General features: G+C 38.2%; 1 protein-coding gene across 2 annotated transcripts in view; it reads right to left on the bottom strand.

Annotated features, from left to right (window-relative positions):
• The window catches only part of Dcc (deleted in colorectal carcinoma), a 1097616-nt gene that overhangs the window by 771550 nt on the left and 306669 nt on the right, over nucleotides 1-19397 (bottom strand). The gene's annotated exons all lie outside the window — the stretch shown is intronic.

Here is a 19397-nt window from a genome sequence, read left to right on the forward strand (position 1 = left end):
GGAATAACAAAAATACTATCTTTTAACTTATAAGTTAAATGCATTTTGCCATGCATATTGTGAGATTTGGCTGCATTTATCAGAGTTCTCAATTCTGCTTTTGTCAGAGCTCTTTGAGCTACATTATAAAACTATTAAATACGCGTTTTATTCTAGTTTCTGTAGTAAGTACTTGGGGAAAAAAAACCCAAAGATATCAAAACTGTTGCTTCTAACTTCAGGGCATTTACAATCTAGTTAAAAACGTAAAATTGATAACCTTCTCATGGCATTAATTCAAGGCTGAAAGAATCTCTGAACTAAGATCATGGTGTGAGTAAAAGATGCCTGGCTCTAACTTCTAAGCTGGGTGAAAACCCTTTGTCAGCTTCTCAAAGAAATCAACCCAAGGAAAGAAGAAACAAACAGTCCTCAGGTGGCATCAGTTCTCATGTTGATTTTAGGACTGAGTACTAACTGTCCTCTCTCAGATGACTTCTCATAGCAAGTCATGACTGCTCGTAGCAAGGATTGGCCTCAGTTTACAAAATGGATGAGACATTTCAACAAATTTCATCTCTTGGGAGACAGGGAAATTTTTAAGTTTCTTGGATCCAGGCCACATACTGGTTATAAAAGTCACTTGCTGTTCAACTATATTTGACCACTATTTCATAAGCATTCATATGTAATATACTGAAGTCTTTGTCCAATTAAGTATAGTTTTTTTTTCTAAGTTCTGAAAATCACCTGCTTTTATTAGAACTCATACATAATCAGTCTGGTGAAATTTAAACTTTGAGCATCACTAAGATTTGAATCTTTGTTTTTAACTACCATGCCTCTGATATTAGCCACAGTGTCCCATCTAGTTTCACTATACAGTTAGTACAACCAAGAGATGATGAAGAAAACAATGTAAACTAATAATAGGGAGTGTAACACAGTCTTTTCTACTGCTAAATGATATTTAAAGATCATTGACCAACCTCATTTTACAGGCAATTAAACCAAGGCCAAGAAGGAGCAATGTGTTTGCTGGCCGTTACCCATCTTCCTAGTCAAATGACCCGATTGACGGATGCTGCCCTGGTCCTATTTTCTTTCTTTAATACATGAAAATGGAAAAGTGGTCTGGAGAATAATGCTTCACTGAACATGCTAATTATTTAAAAGAAAAAAAAAAAAACTTCTTTCCCTGCTAATCCTTGTTAAGAAAAATCATTCTAAAGTCGAGAGAAGATATATTTTTCCTGACCTGTAAATGCTACAGCAGAGGGTATTGAAACAGAATTTCTTTCATTTCTACTCAAAATTTCATTACATGCCATATATATACAGCATATATATATGTATATATATATATATGGCATGTGTGTATGTGTATTTGTATATATGTACACACATGCACACATACACACACACACAAGCTCACAAACACACATGGTTCCTAGGGAATCACACTTTATGATATTTGTCCCTTAATATGTTTCCCATGATTGTATTCTAGAAATATAACTAGGCAAAGGGGATGCCGAGATATCTGGTTAAACACTATTTTGATATATTTGTGTGTCCCTAGACCTAATTAGCATTTGAATTCATCATCTAAACAAAGCAGATCACCCTCTTCAGCCTGAGTGAGCGTCAACCAAACCTGAGTTTCGAAACAGAAGCCAATGAAAGAGGAAGATTCATTCCTTTTCTACCTGGTTGCTTGAACTAAAACATCAATATCTACCTGCTCTCTGGAGATCTCATCCTGGAGCTTCCTATTAATATAGTAATCTGCACCACCAGCTCTAGTGAGCACCAAGGTTTAGAATACCTTGACCTCTACCACCACAGTTACTGTATAATAAAATCTGCTATCATGGTAAGTAGCACAGGAGAAACCTGATTAATACAGGACCCTCTCACTGCCTTTGGACTTGGTGTTGTGGTGCATTTTCAGCAATATCCAGCCAGCAAATATGAGTTGGTTATGTTCTGTAGGATGGATGAGGCTGTGATAACCCCGTGAAAAGTGTTCAGTTGGCTCTCTGAATCGGACAAGTCCCAGGTGACTTATGCCCTATTCAGTTGTATAGCCATTGCCAGAGCACTTTAGCTAGTCCTCAGAGTGGAGTCTAGAACTCAATATTTCCAAGCATTATTGGAGGCATCACAACCTATGGGATGAAGATTAATGATCCTCAAATAGTTTTCTACTCACTCTGTCTTCCCTCGGGAAAACCATGCTCTTTCTTTGAGGCCTTGACTCTTCAGTGAAAGGAGATAGACAATAAAATTGATTTCTGGACAGGATTTCTTTCTACTACTTTCTACCCAAGCCATCCTGTCTGCTTGTCTCATCCTACCTTAGAAAGTGAGTGTCATTATAATCTCTCCTAAAAGTGGAGCATGGAAAGAAAAACTAGCAATGAAGATGAAGGCTACCATCACCAGAGATAAGGATAGACATGATGTTTTCCCTCCCATTATGAGGGTACAAAAAGCATACTTTATCTCTAGTATTGAAGAAGGACAAAAGAAACACACACACACACACACACACACACACACACACACAAACACAGACTCACACACACACAAAACAACCTAAGTGTGGTCAATAAACAGAATAAACTTCATATAGACTAAATTGTGGTACATCTTACAAAATTCCTGACTAATACTCCCTTAAATCCACCAAAGTCATGAAAAAGTCTAATGGCTTGAGATATTATGATTAGTAGTAGAAAAGGTATGCAAATATATATTTAATATAATTTAATATAAAGAGGTCATTAATTTTTTAAAAGGTCAAGTCCAAAAAGAGTCTGGTTTTTACTTTTAAAATGGGAGTGTTTTCCTCCACATGATAGTTGTCAATTTCTCTTTCTAATGGATAGAGAACTGGTTTTAAATACATTATGGACTCCAAGCTAATAATCATGTTTGCAAAGGAATCACAGTAGTCATCTAAGCAGAGAATATACTGGAGCTAATCAATGGGAGAGCTAATGAATTTAATATCTATTTCACATCTTGGAAAAATAAATGCTAATAAAAGAAGAAGCAAGTGAAGAAAATACAAAAGGAGGGAAGGAGGGAGGAAAGAAAGAAAAGAAGAAGCAAAGATAGAAAGGAAAACAAGGTGATCATGTGGTTTTATCCCTTTACTTGCCATATAAGTAGAAATTCATAGGAAGAACCTTGCCAAATGACATCTACTTAGTTCAGGATTCCCTGTCAACATTTAATGCTGAGTTCATGTGGAACAACTGAGCTGTAAATGTGTAAACACACTCATACTCTTAATATGAATATTAATATGAATATAAAATTGAAATTATTGAAAATGTTTAGCCTAACAAAACAGAAATTCTATTACCCTGCTGAAGTATTGCTGTTTGCCTATTTTGCAGGTAAAGATTATTACTGGTCATTAGGCACTTATATTATTTTATCTAAACTAAAACATGATATTCCTTATAACAGAGTGGTCTGCGATGAAGATCTCGGAACACACAATCTTGCATGTGTGTCCATGAACAAAAGGTCACCCATTGACAAAAGTACATCTGGCTCTTTAAATATGCATAGAAATAATAGTTCAAGGCCTCTGCTCTGTGGGGTGTTTACTCCCTCTCAACAGTTTACCACTGCAAGCACCATGGTCAAATCGTTGCCATATGATACTACATAAGGCCATTGTGATGATGAGGAAACATTCTGAGGCAGATGACATAATCTGGGCCTTTGTATTTCTCTTTATTTCATTTCTATTTTTATAAAAGGCACATTGGAAAGTGATCAAGAAGTGCCATTTGGCAAAACACAGAGAGACGAGGAACCATGGAGAATAAGCCAGTAACCATGGGGCACGTGCCAATTCCAAATCTACCACTTTCACCATTTTCCCACTCTGGCTTCTTTTCTCTCAGGGTGGAAAAGTCAGCTTCTAATCATGGCAATGCTGACTGGAATGCAAGATCTGTTGTCCTCTATTTTGCTGCAACCCCAATTTTGAATCTGTAGAAGATGATCTTAAGATTTCCCAGCATTCCCAGCAGGGGTCACTAAGCTAATGCTAAATATGAGCTCTGTTGTGAGATGTAATCTCTGTTTCTGTGCATGGGAGAGAATGAAGCATGATTTCAAAGACCCTGCTGGGGAAACCTTGGAAGGACACACAAATGCTTCTCACCGCTGGGGACAGAGCTCAACAGTGACTCTAATGGCTGTGCTTCAGTGTGCCATTCAGGGGGAGAATGATGGTCAGCACCTTCACTAGGTTTCCCAGTTCCTAATGATAAGTCTGGTATTGTATCACTATATAAGAAATCTGCATCACAAAGGCACCCAATATTGGATAGCTAATTGCTGTCCAGCAGCGATTGTATTTCAATTTGGACGTACGTATCTTGAGAGTAACAGAAGCCACAGAATTCCTTTTAGACATTTTGGTTTTATTTTGCACACTTAATCATTTTAGTCAGCTTTCATTCTAAGGGTCATATTGGCCCCCCAGTTCTGCCAGTCTTCTTTATGTCTTCCTTCCTCTCTCACGCTGGAAGGGTTTGACTTTGAATAGAACACTTTAATGGCAGCCACTTAAGAGTGAAGCACTCAGTCAGACCTTTCAAGTAAAAGTATATTTCAGTGCAATTCAGCCCCAGAACCCTTTCTAAAATTCAAAAGACAACAGTGGATAAGGTGCATTGTATACACTGTCAGCAACAAAGCGAAGGTCACTCCGGGAGCCTAAGCAAACTCTCAGGATGAGCCTCTATTATCTCTCTCACCTTGGTATTTTGCTGCAGAATAAGGTTCTATTTCTTTCTTTCTTTTTTCTTTTTCTTTTTCCTGATAACTGAAGACTACACTAGGTACAGATTCCTCCAAAAGCAATACCAGGCACAGATTCCTCATAGTCTCTATGTCTCTTTTTCACTTAAGAAAACATTCATCCTCAGAAATTGAGTAAGGAGCCTCTTCAATGAATTTAGTTTTCTTCATAAAGGAAATGTGTGCTTATTTCCACAACTTCCCAGACTATCAGGATGCAAAGAGCATGCCTGCTAGCCCCAACTGCTTTAGAATATTTATTCTAAATATTTCATTATACCTACACCATTTTCTAGATTTAGTTGCTGCTTATTTTCTGTGGTCCTTGCCCACCAGAAAAAGTCCCTGGTGGTGGCGGTTTCATTTTAAAGATAAATAAGCAACAAGAGCATATCTTCTGGGAAGAGGAGGTAAAAAGGTCATGGTCTCAGGCTCAGCCTAGCCTACAAACAAATTCTAGGCTAGCAAGATCCCATCTCAAACAAACACACAAACAAACAGAAGCATATTTTGTTGTGAAAGCTCAACATGTATTTCCAAATACAGCAATAGAGAAGTAAATATTATGTGTTTCATTCATTGCCAACTTTGGAGGTTAACAAACAAACAAACAAGCCAACAAACAAAAGACCATGGACTTTGACCACCAGTGTTTTTAACTACTTAAAAAGTTGAGAGTTTTGCCTTGCAGAAACTTTGGAGTTTCATTAGGTCCCATTTGTCAATTCTCGATCTTACAGTACAAGCCATTGCTGTTCTGTTCAGGAATTTTTCCCCTGTGCCCATATCTTCAAGGCTTTTCCCCACTTTCTCCTCTATAAGTTTCAGTGTCTCTGGTTTTATGTGAAGTTCCTTGATCCACTTAGATTTGACCTTAGTACAAGGAGATAAGTATGGATCGATGCGCATTCTTCTACATGATAAAAACCAGTTGTGCCAGCACCAATTGTTGAAAATGCTGTCTTTCTTCCACTGGATGGTTTTAGCTCCCTTGTCGAAGATCAAGTGACCATAGGTGTGTGGGTTCATTTCTGGATCTTCAATTCTATTCCATTGGTCTACTTGTCTGTCTCTATACCAGTACCATGCAGTTTTTATCACAATTGCTCTGTAGTAAAGCTTTAGGTCAGGCATGGTGATTCCACCAGACACAGAAAATGTGGTACATCTACACAATGGAGTACTACTCAGCTATTAAAAAGAATGAATTTATGAAATTCCTAGCCAAATGGATGGACCTGGAGGGGCATCATCCTGAGTGAGGTAACACATTCACAAAGGAACTCACACAATATGTACTCACTGATAAGTGGATATTAGCCCCAAACCTAGGATACCCAAGATATAAGATACAATTTGCTAAACACATGAAACTCAAGAAGAATGAAGACTGAAGTGTGGACACTATGCCCCTCCTTAGAATTGGGAACAAAACACCCATGGAAGGAGTTACAGAGACAAAGTTTGGAGCTGAGATGAAAGGATGGACCATGTAGAGACTGCCATATCCAAGGATCCCCCCATAATCAGCATCCAAACGCTGACACCATTGCATACACTAGCAAGATTTTATCGAAAGGACCCAGATGTAGCTGTCTCTTGTGAGACTATGCCGGGGCCTAGCAAACACAGAAGTGGATGCTCACAGTCAGCTAATGGATGGATCACAGGCCTCCCAATGGAGGAGCTAGAGAAAGTACCCAAGGAGCTAAAGGGATCTGAAACCCTATAGGTGGAACAACATTATGAACTAACCAGTACCCCGAGCTCTTGACTCTAGCTGCATATGTATCAAAAGATGGCCTAGTCGGCCATCACTGGAAAGAGAGGCCCATTGGACTTGCAAACTTTATATGCCCCAGTACAGGGGAACACCAGGGCCAAAAAGGGGAAGTGGGTGGGTAGGGGAGTGGGGGTGGGTGGGTATGGGGGACTTTTGGTATAGCATTGGAAATGTAAATGAGCTAAATACCTAATATAAAATGGAAAAAAAAAGTTGAGAGTTGAGCACAAATAATTTCCTGGACATATACATTTCATTATGATCAAATAATAATAATAATAATAATAATAATAATAATAACAATAACAATAATAATAATAATAAAAGTCAAGAGAGCAGAAAGACAAGCTCTTTGTCACTTGTAGGAGCATCACTTCTCAGTGGAACCTCTAGATAATTAACCAGACACTTGAAACACTTGTTTAACTAAACCTTGCACACTTTGAGATGTTCACTAAGAAAGGACTCAGTTTCTCTGCCAAAGACCGACCTTGGGTATTGTTAGCACATCTAAATACACATGGAAATTCTTAGAACATTCTATCTTTATTAAATTACATTATTTATACTTTGATGTCTAAATTCACAGTATAGGCTAACACATCAGATTAGAAATAATGTTTTGAACTAACAGCATGAAATTACATACTTACTGTCGTCTCTTTCCCCTTAATCAGTTATCCCCAAATGTAACATAAATAGATGTAAAGACACCCTTTGCTCCTTATTTCCAGTCTCCAAGCCACAGCCTATTTTCTAAAATGTCATTTGCTTATTCTCAGAAGCCTCAAATCATATATTTAGCCCTTCATTTTTAGTACAATTGAAAATTACAGTAAGCATGGGGGGGGTCCTATCTGGAAGTTTTCAAATCTATGAAATTACATGAAGCTATCAAAAACTTTGCTTATTTCCTGTTCTTTGCAAACCTCTATCTCAAAAACTAAATATGTAATCAATGCAGTTATCTATTCTGCATGACATTGTGGTAGACTGGCAACCTCAGAGTCTTTGATCAATTCATTCATTTTTTCCACTCATTCAGAAATGAAAAATAGTGGGAAAATGGGGTGTTTAAATGATACCCCTTAATGAATGTGTTCAGCAGTGACAAGTCTTCTTTGAGTAAGTTGGCATGTCCTCAGCATGGCATTGTTCACTTTGAAGTGGTTTTTCATTGTTCTTGCAGTCTCTGCCAGGGCGACAGAGAGATGACCTATCAAAAGTTCCTCCTTTGTCTCCCCATCTCCTTTCCACCCCTCATTTTTTCTTGTTTTGAACAGACACAATCTGTTCACCCTCTGGCTCTTCCTCCTCCAAGGGTAGCAGTTGGTAAGCCTGGGCCGCCCCGAAGCCAGTGGCTGTTCAGCACAGTGTGGCTGGATCCCAATTATCCAAGGAAATGTAGTGCATAAATTACTGGATGGTGTTTCTAAAGCTGTCAGGGAGAAATTGTTCCTACTTCCTAAGGCTGTCAGGGGTAAGGAGGAGAAGTCTGGGGAGATCCATGACACCCCTATTTCTTCGTAAAGAAAAAGGAAGCTTAAAAGTTTCTTGCTATGACTGGGCCAGGAACAGGCTCAAGGTTGATCATGCTTACAAGAATTTGAATAACTAACACAGAATTGAGGATACATTTCTAAGATGAAATTCAGTCAAATGGTTAACTCTAAAAAAATACGTACAATTAACATTCTATAGGCTCAACAGCTTATATAAGTGGGTACACAGGTGTACATGAAATGGCAATCAGTGAAAGAGCCATTCATGTAAAGAAGGTGGAAATGGAGCAAGGAAGGAAAATGAAGAAATATTGTAATTATATTATAAATTTCAAAAATAGAAGGAAACATATGGGAATAAAAGAAGCCATATCCTAGTCCCCAAAATTGCCTCTGCTCTGAGAAGCCCTGGACTTGTGAACAAAACCTAGTCTCTTCCAACTTCCTAAACACAATTCTTCTAGAAGGTTCTCTCATCACTGGATACCCTCTTCATCTGAAACAGAAATCTGCCCTTTTGCAAAGCCTCCTTGTTAGTTAAAATTCTTCACTCTTTCCTTCAGATTTTGACACAGCCTTCCTATTATGTCATTGAAATTATTTTTTATTAGATATTTTCTTCATTTACATTTCAAATGCTATCCTGAAATTCCCCTATATCCTCCCCCCACCTTGCTCCCCAATCCACCCACTCCTGCTCCCTGACCCTGGCATTCCCCTGTACTGGGGCACATAATCTTTGCAAGACCAAGGGCCTCTCTTCCCAATGATGGCCAACTAGGTCATCTTCTGCTACATTTGCAGCTAGAGACATTATTTACAACTGAAGGTTGTATTAGAATGGACCACCTCCCAACTAAATACATAGCTACAAACATTTACAGTTATAACTTAAAACATTAGTGTCAAGATATTTGAGACTTCTTTTCTTGGTAAAAAGCTATCTTTTTCTACAAGCTATCTTGAAAATGTATACACATCGGGCATCCTAAAATTGAACTTCTGTGGAATAAAATCACCTCGAATGTGGCAGACATTATGATGTATCACTCTTGAGAATTGTAGGGAGGGAATACTGAAGTTATTTCCTTTAGACAAGTTAATTATGAGCTTTCCAAAACTTGTGAGATTTTTGTCAAAATACAGTGAGCTGAATTGGTTAAAAGTACTGCTAACCGTACATAAAATAAGATAAAAATGTCAATTGTATTGCAGATTTGATTGACAGACACATTAGTCATAGTTTTCCTTTCCATAACATTACTATTTAAATTACTATTTCTCTTCTTTGCTCTATTTCAAATCGATGTAAATGTGAGAGTTAGCTACTTCAGAGATGAAATTACGGCATCATGTTTATCAATCCAGAACATATATCTGAGCGCATGCACAGTATCACATTCTATAAGTTCTAGTTTTGTATTTATACATCACAGAAACAAAATGTATTGTTAGTTCTTTTCTTTCTTAGTCTACATATATGGAAACTTGGCTGTGTCAGGGCATTTAATATGAATGAAGTACACTAACTTTGTTAAATTGGTAGTGAAGTGTTCTATCTTCCATGCAAAAAGACATGCTGTTGCATTTTGGATCTCTTTCAAAACTCAGGCATTCTTCCTAGTATCACTTTCATGGATAGGAAGTTGCTTTCCCAAGGATGAACATGATACACAAACAATTCTACTACATCTGCCATACAGGAGAAATAAGTCTGTGATCCCCCTATGTTTGGTGGATTAAACTAAACTGTAATTAACGAAGCACCATCTAGCCATAAGCCACTTAATCCCAACACTCGATATTGTTCTACCACTAAAAAGAAGCAACTATTGTTATTCAATAGATGGTATAAATCAAGCTCCGTTAAACAGTTACAATTCGCCAACTTCTGGATGACATCCAAACTCTTCAAGCACATCTGCTCCACAAGCCAGCAAAATGTACAGCATCTAGTGCGGCACAATTCAACATAACAATTTAAATATTTTATATAATTAATGATATATAATTAAACTTAACATAATTACATTTGGGCTCTCGGAGGTAACTATATTATAATTAGTGCTTCGTCAACAAATAGCTTTTCTAAAGCGTAGTACAGCTCTTCCTACGTTAGTAAACCATAACCAGAGGTATTTTTGTTATAAAAAATAAATCATGACACAAATGACCATTTTAAAACATCAGCATCTAGGTGCTGTTATTAGAAACATTCTGATATCAGTCCATTGCCATCCCAAACCGCAGACCAATCAAACTGCTGTTTTCCCTTCAGCCTTCTGTATGCTGAAAAGGGCTTAACAACAACAAAAGAATCCAAGTGTGACATGATGCTTTTGAACCTTTGCTGTCAGTTATGAGGGAATCCAGACAGAGAGACCAACATCTTGAACTCAGGCTTCAACTCAGCAAATATGGCCATCCGCTGCCTGACTCTCTTACGAGTAACAGGAATTTGAGGTGCAAGTGAAGGACCAGCATCTGCCAAGCTGTGTTGACTATGGTGTTGGAGAAAGCAGCATGATAAGGTATATTTCTTAGATGAGAGCTGACCCTGTGTGGGCTCTTTCCACATTGTTGGTCCAAAGGAATTGACACTAAGATACTTGTTTGTGACATGTAGTTGGCATTATCAGACATAATTTTAAGAAATAACGTTTTCCTCAAGATTTGAACATGACTAAAAGAAACTTCTCTAATAAGAGACTTCTATTGTAGTGTACCTATATACTTATACAGACATGAATCTTGCTACTTCTATTTCCCTCTATAAATTATTCTATTTTCTTTGACCTGTTCATTCCCAGAAATACTTTCCATTATTTCTTCTCCTCTTAAAAATATTAAATTTTATTTATATCATTTTATGTCTGTGAGTGTTTTGACTAAGTATATCTGTACCACATGTGAACCTGGTGCCTGAGGAAGTAAGAAGAGGGCATCAGGTACTCTGGATCTGGAGCTATGGAGGACTGTGAGCTACCATGGGATGCTGGGAAGTGGGCCTTCTGAAAGAGCAGTAGATGCTCTTTGCACTGAGCCATTTCATCAGCATCAAAGAAATCTGCATCCACATTAAGTATCAAAGTAAACTTTCAAGATGCAGTGGGAAAACAACCATCTCCTGCCATTGCCACATCCAAATGCAATGATTGTTTCTGGAGTAACCATTTTCACCTCTCACCCATCCTTTCTTTGTTGTCAGCTTTTCCCTTCCTTTGCATTTTTTCATTAATATGTTTTTCCTCAACGTTCTAAAACATCATTGTTGTATCCTTTGGATGTGTGTTTTATGTTTTTATTGAGAGTTTGGTGGGATGGTCGTCTCAGTCTGGAAACTCATATTTTCTATTGTTATTGTCCCTTTCTGCCTCCGGGCTTGCATTCAGGAAGCACTAATCCTTGCTGGCTGAACTATGAGTACAATGGTTCTGTTTGTCAACTGCACACACAAGCAGCATCAGAGTCACTGGATACCTGTAGTCAGTGTCTGTTTTCAGAGGGAATCCAAGATATTAATCAATCAGCTGGAACAGCAGACATTATTAATCAAGAACTCTAATTGTGAAAGAGCCTGTAGTTCTGATACATGGAAAATAGAAAAATCGTTGTTCTATAAAACTTTGTCAGCTTTATTTCTGTATGTTTTGTTATTGTTGTTGTTGTTGTTATTATTATTATTATTATTATTATTATTATTATTATTATTATTATTATTATATGAGAAATATCTCCAGTATGAATCTAGCCCTTCTGATGTATATTTAATCTATCAAGAATCCGATTATCCATTCCTGATTATTGTTCTTAGTCTTTGAAAGATTCCTCCTTTATTGTATAACTTTGTAAAATTTTTCTTTTGCTTTCAGAATACTAAACATTATCCTTTTGTGTTTTAGATTTCCTCTGTTATCTGTATAGTTTCTACAATTGCAGGTTTCAATTTATCCCCCTTATTCTTAAATATTTAAACATATTTGGAGGACATTAGATAATCTATATTAAGTTATTTTAAAAGTCCCTGAAAAAATATACATGGATGAGACTTAACAAGCATAGTCTCCCTGTAGGTGTTTGATGAAAGAAACTCAGAGAATTTCACCTAGATCTATCGCTCTGTGGCAAATCCCACAGTCTCTTGGTGAGAGACTGAAGAAGCAGCCCACTTGGCAGTTGAACCCAATAAGGTGATGCTGTGTCTCATGATCTCACTTGTCCTGTACTTGATCATTCTCCTTTTGCACAGCTGTTTTAAGGCTCCTGGTATCCTTGTCCTCTCTAAGATTTAGTTTCTCTAGGAAGTCGGGTTTCTCTCCTTTGCTGCCATGAAGTGAGCTTTCTGGCTCAGCTCTGTGGGCTCAGACAGGTCTACAGATCTTCAGTCTACAGTCTTTTCAGTGTGTGTGTGTGTGTGTGTGTGTGTGTGTGTGTGTGTGTGTGTGTCCTCTTTGCCTTTCTCTCATGATGAGAGTCACATGATTCTGCAGTTCTAAATCTCCTGAGCGTTTTGAAGCCACCACATGCTTGGTTATTTTTCGCATTAAACTGTGGCCATTCGTACCCACCGAGCTTCTTCTGTTTTTATTCATGAAGCCACTTTCTAACTTCCAAAATCATATTTTCTTTTGCTAGTTTGTCCTCATGATTCTCTTTATTGATATTTTGAGTACTTATCCTGCCAATATTACCTGGTTTTATCTAGGGTCATGGAAAGAAAATTTATAGAACCAGTTTTTTGTTTGTTTGTTTGTTTGTTTGTTTGTAAATGCTCCCTGTAAGTGGGAACCTTATTGATGGGTATTCTTTCACATATGGTAAAGGCCCATTGGATCTGTGGAAGCATAAATGAGCCTGTGAGGAGGAGCTTCAGAAGCTACCTACAAGTATGCTCAGTTCTATAAGAAAGCACAACCCAGGGAGCCTTGACTCTTCTATGCACCCACAAACCTATGAAAATGATGCAGACATCTGATGGTAACAAAAGGAAGCCTTGCTCTTCAGCTTGAGTGAAGTCAGACTACAAGAGTCTGTGACTTGATAGCAAGTTACAGATATAAACAGAAGTCTATATTTATAAGTTATATGTGATTATAGTCATAGCTTTGCCACATAGACTCCATGGGTGACACATGGATATATTTATTTCATTCACATTGACTTTCCATGGCACACAGTGCAGTTATGCATGTGTCTCAGCCGTCACCATTAGTTCATCTGTTCTCCAGGGCTGATGATTTTATACTGTGCCTGCTTTATCTTCCTGCTGTGGTTGCTTGGCCCTGAAGTGACGCATTCTGTGACCACTATAGATTCTCTCTTTCACATTTCATGTGACAAAGGAGTTCTCCATTCAGTCATTCTCCAATTGTGCTGGCTTTCTAGCTTGTCTGTATGACTATGAACAGTGTGCCTCTGAATACAGTTCTGTAGTAACAGGGCTAGGAAAGGAAACCATCCCTTAAAAGCCATGTATTGAAGAATGTACTTGTTATCAAAATTATTATTGTCTCATCAAAAGTGGGAAGAAATGAACCAATACAATGTTGAGATCTTCTCATACATTGGCAATTTGATATATCTGTTGTGACACTTAAATTTGAGCCCTGTGTAACAATAATAATAGCATGGACTTAGAATACTAACTCTTACATCTTCTAGACTTTGGCTGGACTGCCGAGAGTTAGAGGGCAATAACTTTTGGGCTCTTTTCAAGTTCTAAACAATCTGAAATTGTAAGACTCAGGTAGATCTTTTAATCATTGCATTATAGTGCTTTAATCTGTGAAATGGGAAAGGTAAAATCCAAACTATCCAGGAAGCATTCCACATGATTTTTACTGTCGTTGAGTCAGTCTTCCTGAGTCTGTATTTGCTGACAGTACTCACGTTAATTTAGTAATCGAATATTTTTGAAAGGCTTAAAGGATCTTCCCTCATGAAACTTGAATTTTTAGCTAGAACTTTGAAATCGTGCATTAGAAAGAAATGGATTGGATTCAGCAGTCCAAAGAATTCACGGTGCTCTAACGAAAGCAAATGTGAACATCTTCGGAAAGGCTGCATGACTGAATTCAGGCCAGTGCGCTGGAAGTGTGCGCATGCGCAGAGGTGGCACTCGCTGAGCGTCATTTGTTTCCTGGCTATGTGAGTTCTTATTAGGATGAATTTTTAGATTAAAATTTTAAATAGCTTAAGTCAGTGAAGCATTGCACAAACACAAATATAAATGGGGCATTGGAGAATACAAACGAGCCTTCTCAACACTGGGTTAAGAGATTGGCTTCAGAACCCCTGGATGCAATATGGTATAGTCCTGCACCAGACAGGGTCCTAGCTAGATTCCTGTGAGCACTCACATGACTGGGCCATTTTTTCCCTTTATACAAGGCCCCGGGAGATAAGATTGTGATACTGTGGCTCATAATGTTCTACAAAGGTGAGTGGGTTATTTTTTAAACCCCAAATGAGGGTCGATTAATCTGTAGTGCTGTGAAGATTAAAACTACCCAGTGCTATCCTAACATGTCACTGAATCGCATCTGTTTCTGCTATACTTCTTTATTTATTATTCTGGTGGTGGAGAAGGTGGATACATCAGATTTGGACAAACGAAGAAATGCTAGACATTCACCAAATGTCTATGTATGATTGCCATGAGCTAGAACATGGTCATTCCAGATACATTCTTTTTTTTTGCTTTTAAGTAGTCACTTAAGCTTGTCAAATAACAGTCAGTTACCTTTACTGAAAGGCAAGCAACAGATTAACTTGAATAAAAACTATTGACTTAAATTCTTCTGGAATCAAAAATGTTTAAATATATGGTTCTCAACCTATAGTTTGCAACCCATTTGAGGGTTAAAGGACCCTTCTTTCACAGGGGTACCTAAAACCATTATAAAACACAGATGTGTACATTTTAATTCATGACAGTTGCAAAATTGCAGTTATGTAGAAACGGCAAAAATAATTTTATGGCTAAGGGTCACCACAACCTGAACAGTTACATAAAAGGGTCGCAGCGTTAGGAAGGTTGAGAACCACTCCTGTAGAATGAAGGGGATGAAACACACCTTCTCTTTTTAACCTTTGCTTTTAAATGTATATATTTATTGGCAAAGCCATAAAATTTACCACTTTGAAGTATAAAATCAGTGTGGTATAAAGTCAGCATAAAATCAAATTTAGTACATTGTCACGGCTATATAACTATCCTCAATAAGGGATTGCATATTTTCATGTCATAGAAAAGAATTACTGAAGGAGTCAGATGCAGATGTTTACACCCAAACAATGGACAGAAGCTGCTGATCCCTGTGGTTGAATTAGGGAAAAGCTGGAAGCTGAGGAGGGTGACCCTATAGGAAAACCAGCAGTCTCAACTAACCTGAACTCTCAAGATTGCTCAGACACTAAGGCACCAAACAGGCAGAATGTATCAGCTTATATGAGGCCCCAAACACATATAGAGCAGAGGACTGCTAGGCCTTGACTCAGTGAAAAGATGTGCCTAACCCCCAAGAGACTTGAGGCCCCAGGTAGTGGGGAGATCTGGGAGGGGGAAGGGTAGGGATTGGGGACATCCTCTTGGAGATGGTGGGGGAGGAGCTATGGGATGTGGAACAGTCTGAGTGTGGACCTGGAGGGGGATAAAGACTGGACTGTAAAAAAAGATTAAAGAATAAAAATCAAAATTAAAAAAATCCTACTCTTTTGTTATTGCTGTTTAAATATAAACAAGTGTTTATATATTTTTTTAATGTAGCATAGACATCTATTTGTGCAAAAGGCCTGGATAAAGGGGCTTATTATATGTTTTATTCATTTTTATTAATTATACTTAAAAATATGCTTCATTATTACATCTCCATGCATATAGACATTTTATATTGACCATTTGACCCCAGTCACCCATACCTGTCTCCCTCCTTTCCAACTAGCCTTCCTTCTATTTTCACATGTTTTCCCCCACGTGTGTGACTCAATGTTTTTCTTCCTGGTTGTTTACAGAAATACAATGTGTGCCTTGCCAGTAGCTACTACTAAGATAATGCAGCCTCCTCCAACATCAAAAATTATCTGAAGATAAGTTTTCAATCCTGATTAGTGGTCCCTTTAAACGAGCCATGGTTTAGTAAAGGGAACTCTTGAGTGCTAGGTGTAGGCTGAGTCCCTACTGTCAGCTAGAATATCACAAGCATAGCTACTGCTTTCGGTTGCCCAGAAGAACTATGCAGTGGGAAGTCACAACATACAGTTGTTGCAAAACACAGTGAAACAAAGTTTGAACTGTGGCAGGAGCTTCTCCTCACTGGCTGGCCCTTGTGGCACAAGAAGGGACTAACTCTCCTGGCTGCTGGAGGGCAATTGTTTCTAATCCTCCTACACAGTTTTGGAGCTAGCAATACCAATCATCCCCAAATGATGAGCCCATTCGGACAATAGTGGCAAGTCTATCAGCTATTTTCAAACAGCAAATATCTTCACTACCTAGAGTCCTTGAGAAAATGGTAACATATCAAATGAAATTTCAAGAATGACTCTTGCTGTCTTTCTCAGTGGACTGTAGATATACCACAGTCTAGATCAACAGCAGTCAGCTCCCTATGTAGATTTGTACCTAAAGCTTGCTTTGTGACAATGAAAGTTCTTTCTTTCTTCCTCTTATATTGTATGTCACAGAGGGATCGCATCTGACTCATAATAAGTGAGTCCCAGAATCAGAGAGAGTGTACCCCATTCATAAGTAAGTGCTGATACTTGAAATTCTAGCCAGAGCAATAAAACAACTAAAGGAAATCAAGGGGATATAAATTGGAAAGGAAGAAGTATCACCTGAGGATGAGATGATATTTCATAAGCGATCCCAAAATTCTACTAGAGATCTCCTACAGCTGAAGGCCGGATACAGAATTGACTCAGAGAAATCAGTAACCCTTCTTTACTCAAATTGTAAATTGGCTAGAAAGAAATTATGGAAACTATACCCTTTACAATAGTCATAAATAATACAAAATACATCGGTGAAATTCTACCTAGCAAGTCAAATACCTATATGACAGACGTTCACGTCACTGAAGAAATATATTGAAGAAGATATCGGAAGATGGATGAGATCTCCCATCCTCATGGATTTTGTCTTAGTCAGGGTTTCTATTCCTACACAAACATCATGACCAAGAAGCAAGTTGGGGAGGAAAGGGTTTATTCAGCTTATACTTCCACATTGCTGTTCATCACCAAAGGAACTCAAGCAGGTCAAGAAGCAGGAGCTGATGCAGAGACTATGGAGGAATGTTACTTACTGGCTTGCTTGCTTGCTTCCCCTGTCTTGCTCGGCCTGCTTTCTTATAGAACACAAGAATGATAGCCCAGGGATGGCACCACCCACAATGGGCCCAGCCTCATTGATCACTAATTGAGAAAATGATATACAGCTGAATCTCGTGGAGGCATTTCCTCAACTGAAGTTCCTTTCTCTGTGATAACTCCAGCTAGTGTCAAGTTGACACACAAAACCAGCCAGTACAGATTGGTAGGACTGACATAGTCAAAGTGACCAATGTATAAAAAGTAATCTACAGATTCACTGCAATTACCATCAAAATTCCAATAGATTTCTTTACAGACTCTGAGAGAGCAATTCTCAACCGCATATGGAAAAACAAAAACAAAACGAAAAACAAAACAAAAAAGCCGAGAAACCCAATGGAAAAAACAACCAACCAAAAGAAAACAAACAAACAAATGAAAACAAGTTTGGAAAAACTATACTGAACAATAAAAGGAGGTATCATGCTCCCTGACCTCAAGCCATATTATAGAGCCATAGTAATAAAAACTACATGGTATTGGTATAGACAAAGACAGATTGACAATAGAACACTGATCAGATATTGATCATAACCAAAGATCCTGAAGTAAACCCACACATCTATGGACACTTGATTTTTGACAAAGAAGAGAAAACCATACAATGGAATAAAGGATTGCATGTTCACCAAATAGTGCTAATCTCACTGGATGTCTGCATGTAGAAAAATGCAAGAAGATCAATATCTATCCTTCTGCACAAAACTCAAGTCCAAGTGGATCATAGACATCAAAGTAAAACCAGACATATTAAGTCTAATAGAATAGAAAGAGAGGAATTGCTTTGAAATCACTGTTACAGGAGACAACTTAAACAGAACACCAATGGCTCAGGCTCTAAAATCAACAACTGATAAATGGGAGCTTCTAGAAGGCAAAGGACAGTGTCAAGGACAAAACAGCAGCCTTCAGATTGGGACATTATCTTCACCAACACTACATCTGACAGAGACTAATATCCAAAAATGTATAAGAATTTTGACACCAACAACCCAAACCCCAACTGAAAAAAGGGGTACAGAGCTAAACAGAGAATTCAAAAACAAGAATCTTGAAGGAACCTGACAATATCATCATGAGTGAGGTAACACAGACCCAAAATGACATGCATGGTATGTACTCACTTATAAGTGGATATTAGCCATAAAATACAGGATCCCTATGCCATGCTCTGCAGACCCAAAGAAGCTAAGCAAGAAGGAAGGCAGAACTGAGAATGCTTGAATCTCACTTGGAATGGGAAATAAAACACTCATAGGAGGCAAATGGAGGAAAGGAACTGGGCAGGAAAGGGGACTGGGAGGGGAATGTGAATGTTTAGGATAAGTTGTGGGGAGAGACAGTGGAATGGTCAGAAGGCTATGAAAATGAATGGAAATCTGCAACTGATAGGTTGCATACCCTCTGCACATACATAGCAGATATGCAGCTTGGTTTTCATGTGACTCCTGAACAACTGGAGCAGGGACTATCTCAAGGCTGTTGCCTATCTGTGGGATATGCCTATCTAGCTGGGATGTCTTGTCTGGCCTCAGTGTAAGAGGATGTGCCTAGTCACGCACAGTCTTGATGTGTATGTTTGGGACTAGCCAGAGGGGAGGGTTCACCCTCTCAGAGGAGAAAGGGAGGGTAAATGGGGGAAGGACTGTGGAAGGGAGTGACAGGGAGGAGGGGCAATGAGCAGTATGTAAAGTGAATAAATAAAAGCATCCTGAATGTGTGGTATCTTTTTATAATATTGATATAAATGTTTATGTTTTAATTAAATAATTACTAAAGAATAATAAAATAAAACTAGAGTCCTTTCTGTCAGGAAGAATCACAAGTACATAAGAATGGGGTAAAAAATATTGGGATTTTGGTGAACAGTCTTGTTTATCCTTCACAATGTAAAAGCTGTGATCTAAAGACATGGCATTTAAACT

This window comes from Mus musculus, chromosome 18 (assembly GCF_000001635.26).
Source record: "Mus musculus strain C57BL/6J chromosome 18, GRCm38.p6 C57BL/6J".
NCBI classification, from domain to species: Eukaryota; Metazoa; Chordata; class Mammalia; order Rodentia; family Muridae; genus Mus; species Mus musculus.